We start from the raw sequence: 7,621 nt of genomic DNA, 5'->3' as shown, positions 1-7,621 counted from the left end.
CCACAGCTCCCATTGGTTGGAATGGGGAACCTCAGCCAATGGGAACTTTGGGGGAGGTACTCGCAAGCGAGAGCAGCTCGCGGAGCCCTCTGCCCTGCCCCTCCCCCCCCACCAGGGGCTGCAGGAACGTGGTGCCGGCTGATTCTGGGAGTGGCACATGGCCACGGCCAGGGCACCAGCTTTAGCCCTGCTGTGTGCTGCTGCCACCCTGGAGCCACTCAAGGTAAGCAGCACTGGGCCAGAGCCTGCACCCCAGCCCCCTGCCACACCCCAAGCCCCACCTTGAGCCCCCAACCCCTTGTCACACCCCAACCCCCTGCCCTGAGCTCCCTCCCACACTCTGCACCCCAACCCGCTGCCCTGAGCCCCTTCCTGCACACTGAACCCCCTCCCACACCCCAACCCCCTGCCCCAGCCCTACATTCGTAGCCCTGCATGCAATTTCCCCACCCAGATGTGGCCCTCAGGCCAAAAAGGCCTAGAGGGAATATTAGGCTTGGCCTTGACAATTTAAACACATGTTGAGGTATATGCTGCTTTGTCTGCACTAGTCCAGTGGTTCTCAACCCGGGGTCCGGTGCCCCTGGGGGGCTGCGAGCAGTTTTCAGGGAGTCTGTCAAGCAGGGCCAGCATCAGACTTACTGGAGCCCAGGGCAGAAAGCCAAAGCTCCTCTGCATAGGGCTGAAGCCTAAGCCTGAGCAGCTTAGCTTCATGGAGGTCTGTGTGGTATGCCCCCTCCCCCAAGTAATTTCTCTGTTTGCTGCCCCCTAATACCAGCCCTGGCTTTTTTTTGGCATGCAGAAAATCAGTTGCAACACAGGTGGGCCATGGAGTTTTTATAGCATGGGCGGGGGGGGGGAAGGTTGCAGAAAGAAAAAGGTTGAGAACCCCTGCACTAGCCCCAACCTTAGTCTCTTGTTGCGAGTACAGTGAAGTGCTGGGCTATGGGCAGAATCTTTTGGGAGGGTACAAGACTAAATGAAAGTTTCAGAGGCCAAGACTAAACGGGACATGCTTCAAAGGCTACAAAGCATTACTTTTCCCTTTCAGGGTGGTTTTCCTTCCCCCATGTTTTAATGTGATAGATCGTCGGATAATGACACACAGTGGTTCTGACTGACGCACACATACAGAATTACAGAGCATGGGAAATTGGATACTAGGCTTTATACTATATTTCAGGGGATTCTGGAGTTACCACCAGAAAGAGACATGCTGTCACATTCCCCATGGCGGCAGGCATGCTGCCCTGTGATCAATTTCCTGCCAGCAGTTGTGTCTATTGCGCACCCACAGAACAGAAATATGAAGTGTAACTGACAAAGATTTACATGAATGAAACTCCAGCTTGGTCTACCCTAGGAAACTGCACTGTTGATGAAGAGGTTTCAGCACGGATAGCCCTGAACCAACACTGAGAGTGGTTTAAGTGTGTGTAGACTAGACACATCCATTTTCAATATTGGCTGGGTGGGGGGAAGAGAGAGCGGGAAGAGAAGAGACACCATTTTCAGGAACAGTTTGATTTCTTTGTTTAGACAAGGCTTCTAAGTACGTAGTACGTGGGCGGGGGGGGGAAGCAAAGGAGATTGGACTGGGTGTGTGAAAAATCTAGACAGAAAAAAAAAAATCTGCCTTTCCACTTCCTCGTTCTCCCGCAACAAAAGATCCCCCACAGCAAAGAATCGAGTGTCTTGAAATCTCTCCTTTCCCATTCCTCCAGCTGCTCGCTGTTTTGTGATCACATGGAGGCAGCACAGTGATCACACCAGCCTAGTTATCTTCACTCTGCTGCCTTCAACACCCTTCAGGGTAGGCTGCTTCACCTACTAGAAAGACTAGGGTGGTGTGGCTCTTTCACAGCTGAAGAGGGGGAAAGCCTTTGAAGAACAGGTACAGACCAAGTGCTATTTGGTCGTTCACTGGCAATCTTGTTCAGAGTGCTCCAGTGGATAAGGTATTACAGACTTCACCCACCAGACCTGAAGAACTCCATGTAGCTCAAAAGCTCGTCTCTTTCACCTACAGATGTCGATCCAATAAGAACTATTACTTCACCCTCCCTGTCTCTCTTGCATACCACACTGGCACTCTGGAGACATAGGTTCTATTCCTGGCTCTTCCACTCCCCTGTGGTGTTACAAAAGGATAAATTATATCACTTCTCGGCATGGAGATAAATGGATGGAAAGCACTATACAAGAGAATATACAATGAAATATTTTTCACCATTGCTTTGGTTTTGTTTATTATTGGGTTGAACAAAAGTCCTGGATCCAAACACCCTCTGATATTCCAGGAGGTGAGGGTTCAGAATTCAAACCTGCAGATCTTCCTGCTAGTGCCTCTCTCTCTCCGAGGTCAAACAAAAATCCCAAATCTAAACCCCCTCAAGCTCTGAAGTACTTGAAATCCAGCTCTCGATTTCACAGCACACACGCTGGTACAAACTAAAGACAACATTAGGCCCTTATATAGCAATTTCATCTTCGTTCATATTGCATGAACACTGCGGGGCTCAACCTCCCTGCTTTTCCTTGATGGAGAAACGGAGGCACAGAGCAACAAAAGAACAGAATTTCAGAGACAAGCACCCGTGATTCCCATCAACTAATGGGGAGTTCCCAGCGCCGCTAGAGAAAAGGCCCCATGTTTCTCAAGTTGAACACTGAAAAATGGAGGCACTCGACATTAATGGAGAATTTTGAACAGCTCAGTGGATTTGCCCAAAGCTCCACATGTCAGTAGCAAAAATGGGGAAGAACCCAAGGACTATCTTCTAATCTCATGCAATTACTCTTGACTACCTGTCTGTAACAATGAAGGTTGGGTGAGCTGGTTTAGCTACAATGAGAATTTCTCTCTCCAAAACCTCGGACTTTAGAGTTTTTAAAACAAACTGGTTCTTTTTTGGAGGAGGGGTGTGTTTTACTCGTGGTGTATGTGTAGGTTTTTTTTTGGGGGGGGGGGGGGGGACGACAGGGGGGCGAGGTTGGCATGTATTTGCACTTCCTGACTGAAGTGTGGATCAGAAGCACTGGGATATTAAGGGAAAGGCTGTTCCGACCATACAATCAGCCCAGCCATAAGCAGGAAGACCTGATGTCTTATGACAGAATGCATGCCAATTTCCTGCTCCGTTCTGCAGACTCAAGAGGCTGGACAAGCAGCTGAACTTGTAGGTACCAAAGCTTTTGAGGTCTGCATGAAATTCTCCTTGTAAACTGCAATTTAATTGTCCTCCCTCCCCTAGTTGTAAGGGACACAGTGAAGACATCCTTTGCATATGCCAGGACATCAGCTGGAATGAAACAGACAAGATATTATTGTACCAAACTGATACAAATCAAAGGTTATAAGAAGCAACGCAGTAGATCACTTGGACATAAGAGCCTGTGCACTTATATACATTTTCAAAAAAAAAAAGTTCAAACAAAATTCCATTTAACTACTACTATTTACACATTAATTTTTCTTTAAAAATATCTACCTCCCTCCAGACAACACCTGGGTAGAAAGAAAATGGCTTGAAAGAGACTAAAGAAGGTGACAAGGGAAATTAAGATCTTCTCTTTCCTTCCTGTGGATGACACAAACTTGCCTCATTATGGAGCACAGCTCCCAGAGAAGTTTGCACTGACAGCACCCAGAGCAAATTGGTCAACACACCAACCTATGGTACTTTAGATTAGAGCACTGAGCTACCTTTTTGGTGCTTTTTTGTCTAGCAAGTTAGTAGTAGAACTACAAGATCAGAACAAAAAGGACAAAACTCAGCCCTGGTGTAAGCATGTGCAATTCCCATTGGAAACAGATTTACGCTGTTGATTTCAGGGCTGACTTTGGACCATAAGGTGAAATCCTGCCCTTTCATGAAGAAACCATCCTGCCAGAAGTAGAAGCACAAGTGGCAACTCATCCTCTCACCAACAAGGAGTCTGGCACGGTGTGGCATGCTACCTGCCTCCTGGCCTTCAGAACATTTTCTGCACTTGTTCTGTTAGGCAGTAGGGAGGAAGATGCATGCATGTGCCAGAGGAAAGAGGGTTTAGGGAACAAGCAAGGACAGGATGTAGACTACAGATTAATGGATGGGGCACAGTAATTTACAAGCCAGTGACCTAGCAGGGGGCAGCAATCCCATGAAAGTATGAAGCCACTTTCAGAGAAGACAGGTCAGACCCATAGATCATTTTTGTATCAGGCCATGGGAAGAGCTGCTCTTTAATTCTGCATCTGGACATTCCTGTTTTTAAATGCAGAATCAGTCAAAACACTTGGAGTGTAAATAGGATCAATAATTCCCATCAGCTTTCAAAATGACTCAGGAGAGGCAGCCTGAGAAGTGGCAAGAATTTAATATCGCAGAAACAGAGACTCTTTATAGAGCTTGCTGCCCTCCCAGAATTCCTGAGACTCCAGCTGGGGCAGATCCTTTCTTTGCTTCCCCAGACTTAACACCTTAGAATAAAGCCAAAGTGAACGGAGACACTGATGGATCAAATGGAATCAAGTATTGGAGCTTTAGGCCAGATTCGGATCCCCTTGACTCAGTGGAGAGTTACACCAGTGTGTTTAAATACAAACCCAAGTGCAAATTACAGATAAGTGGGGGAAAACTTTCTGGTGTAGGTGGGTATAGTACCTATTGAAAACTATGGAATTGCACCTGCTCACAGAATAGCTGAATTAGGCACATGTTGTGCCAGATCCCCAGCTGGTGTAAATAAGGGCGGCTACATCACCTGATGATTTGGACTGTTTTAGTTTAAGAGCCTGATTTGCAGGGTTGGTTTTCACTGCAGCATTAGCTCGAGTCATCTACACTCAGGCTGACCTAACTCAAGTGAGAGCGGTTGTACTCAGAACACGCAAGCCACACAGTGTGTTTGTAGGCATACAGAATGCTGAGTCCGCACTGCTTCAGTAGCTTGAATGTCAGCAGCACTTGGGCTTTCACCTAGCCCTGTCCCCTCTGAATGGCCAGGTAGCTTGAGTTTCAAGCACTAACTTCAAGGTAGAGATGTGTGTGTGGTTGGGGCAACACTCGAGTTACTCCGCAAGCTAACACTGCAGTGAAGAAAGTCCTCAGTTACACTGATGTAAATCAGGAGCAACTCCACTAACATCAGTAGTGTTTTTCCAGTGCAAGAGAGAAGCAAGAAAATCAGGCCCTAGAGTTCTTCATACCACTTGTCAGGTAACATATCCCCAACATCCCTGGTCTTTGTTTCCTGTTTACTCTGTTCATCTCATCCTTCAGTTCACACATTTTAATCATGTACTCTTAGCCATGTTAAACAGAGGATAAGGCATATATGCAAATAAAGTGTCACCAGCAGTGACATCAGATCAATGACATCCCTGCAGTCGCCAAAGATTAGAATCACGAGAGGCAAGTAGTCCTATGGGAGTTGGAGAGTGCAGGTCTGACCAGTAAGGAGCAGCTCACCTGGGCGTCTGAAGACTGGAATGAGTCCATGTGTTGCAGACAGACTTTACTACTATATAGAAATCTCACGCACACAGGGAGCTGCCTTTAGAACCCTTTCTGGTCCAAAAAGAGACCTGAATCACTTGAGCTAAAAGTGCTTTCCACTAGAGGGCAGCATCCGTCACTCACACATTCATACAGACAGAGCCAATACATTACAAGACCTCAGTCCAAAGGTACTATTATTCCCCTGAGAATAAATTAGATACAGTAACAATCACCAGGGCAATCAAGCCTCATGCTTCAGAATAAGTTGATCACCAGTGGGGGTCATACTTTCTCCCAAGTTGCCCTTTGGAAGGAACTCCCATAAACATCCCCAAAGCCACTTCGTTGTTCTCTGTCAAAGACCTCCTTAAAACTCTGCTTTGCTGGGACACCTAAAAAAGGCTTAACAGCGAGGCTGCAGGCACGCAGAGACCACTTTCCGTCACACTCACAATACTATCGCATTGTTTCTTTGTGATCTCCTGTCTGGCTGTATCATCTATCGTCTCTTGTCTTATATCTAGAATGTAAGCTCCTTGCAGCAGGGACCATCTTTTTGTTCTGTTTGTACAGTGCCTAGCACAGTGGGGTTCTGGTCCATGACAGAGGATGCTAGGTACTACAATAATACAAACGAACAATGGAAGTTTTCCTGCTATAGTGCTGCACAACACTAAGATGCTTTATTGGGGGGTGTTTATGCATTCTGAATCAGCTAGCACCGGCCATTGTTGAGCCCAGATTATGTATTATTGACAGTCATTAACTTGCACGGTGCAGTATTGAAAAAAGGCAGACGAGTTCGGTAAGCGGAATATTAGGCCAATGTGGCAGCTCTTATACAGGACACAAAAGGAAACATTTGACAATAAAAGATCAGAAAGGGAGGGAAATGCCACTCTAAAAAACGAATTGCTGCATGGCCAGGCATTATTTAGATGCCAACCAACTATCTGCCAGACCTAATCTTTAGAAACAGTTATTTCTCTCTCACACATACACCCCCACACACATATACCTCACCATTTTAATACAATGAAGGAAGATACCTTGGGAGAAGAGCTGGGATGATGCTGTGTTCATACTGTGGCGAAAACACTGCTGAACTCTGTGGAAAATTGAAATTCCTTCCTATTACACAGGGCAAATTGAACAATAAGGAGAATACAGAAGAGACAAAGTCCATTATTGAGATCTTTGGTGTGAGGGAAAAAAAATGAATTACTCAGTGTGGGCAAACAATCTTGTGTTTAGAGAAGAGAACTGGCATTTTTAGGGCTATTTTGACAGCTAGTGTGGCAGCTAGGACAGGGCCGCCGCTGGCTTTTCTGGGGAATAGCGCACCAGATCGATGCCCCTTCCTATGGCTACATGCTGTGTCTCAGCCTCTCTCTCTGGGTCTGCAGCCCCTCTCCTGCTCCTCAAGCTACTGCTGCCTCTTCACGACTCAATCCTCTGACCAGTTCACTATACACATTTTCCCTTTCAGGAGTATCAAAGTCTTTCCTCACCAGCACTCCTGGGCAGTCTTCCCATTCCCTGCCTTGTAGAGCCACTTCCCCAGTTGCTTGCAGGGAAACCTGGGCTCAGTCTCTACTTTGGGTTCTGGCTCAGAGACCCTCTAGTCAGCAGTCAAGGTCTGTTCCTTCTAGACCTTACTGTCTTTCTCCAAGCCCTGTCCTACCTTCCTGACAGCGCGCCCCCAGTTTGCCAGGCCAAATACATCTCCCTTCTCCGAGGAAGGAACTACCAATTTTCCTAGCAGCTCCCTTCTGCTGCCTATTTTCTGCCTTTATACTCCCAGCCTAGCTCATTCCTCCTCAGCTGGGCTTCCTCATTCAATCAGGGGATTGCTGAGCCACCTGATTCCTCTCAGCTGCAGCCTATTGGGTTAATTAGCCCCCTTTGTCTTGGTTAACCTTTTCAGGGCACGTGTGGGGTCAACACCCCACTGCAGCGAGATTAGCACAAAGAGAATCATTTTTATTACTGATTTTGTTGGCCAGGGATCTCAGTCTCTTATTGCTAAAAATCAATTCCTGCTCAAAACCTTCCATTACCAGAGGTGATTTGGTCTTTCTTAATTACAAGACACCGTAGCTGAGCTAAATTAAGCTATAGCCTCTGGTAGTATATGC

At 46.8% G+C, this 7,621-nt stretch overlaps 1 long non-coding RNA gene across 1 annotated transcript; it reads right to left on the bottom strand.

The window, feature by feature from the left end:
• Positions 1 to 2,973: 2,973 nt before the first annotated feature.
• Positions 2,974 to 7,224, bottom strand: LOC123368647. The gene is made up of 3 exons (XR_006578849.1): positions 6,995 to 7,224; positions 6,533 to 6,591; positions 2,974 to 3,302 (listed from the first exon to the last, which is right to left on the bottom strand). It is a non-coding gene; the product is annotated as an uncharacterized LOC123368647 (long non-coding RNA).
• Positions 7,225 to 7,621: the final 397 nt, after the last annotated feature.

This window comes from Mauremys mutica, chromosome 4 (genome assembly GCF_020497125.1).
Source record: "Mauremys mutica isolate MM-2020 ecotype Southern chromosome 4, ASM2049712v1, whole genome shotgun sequence".
NCBI classification, from domain to species: domain Eukaryota; kingdom Metazoa; phylum Chordata; order Testudines; family Geoemydidae; genus Mauremys; species Mauremys mutica.
The sequence above is the reverse complement of the archived record's forward strand: the minus strand, read 5'-3'. Positions and strand labels throughout refer to the sequence as shown.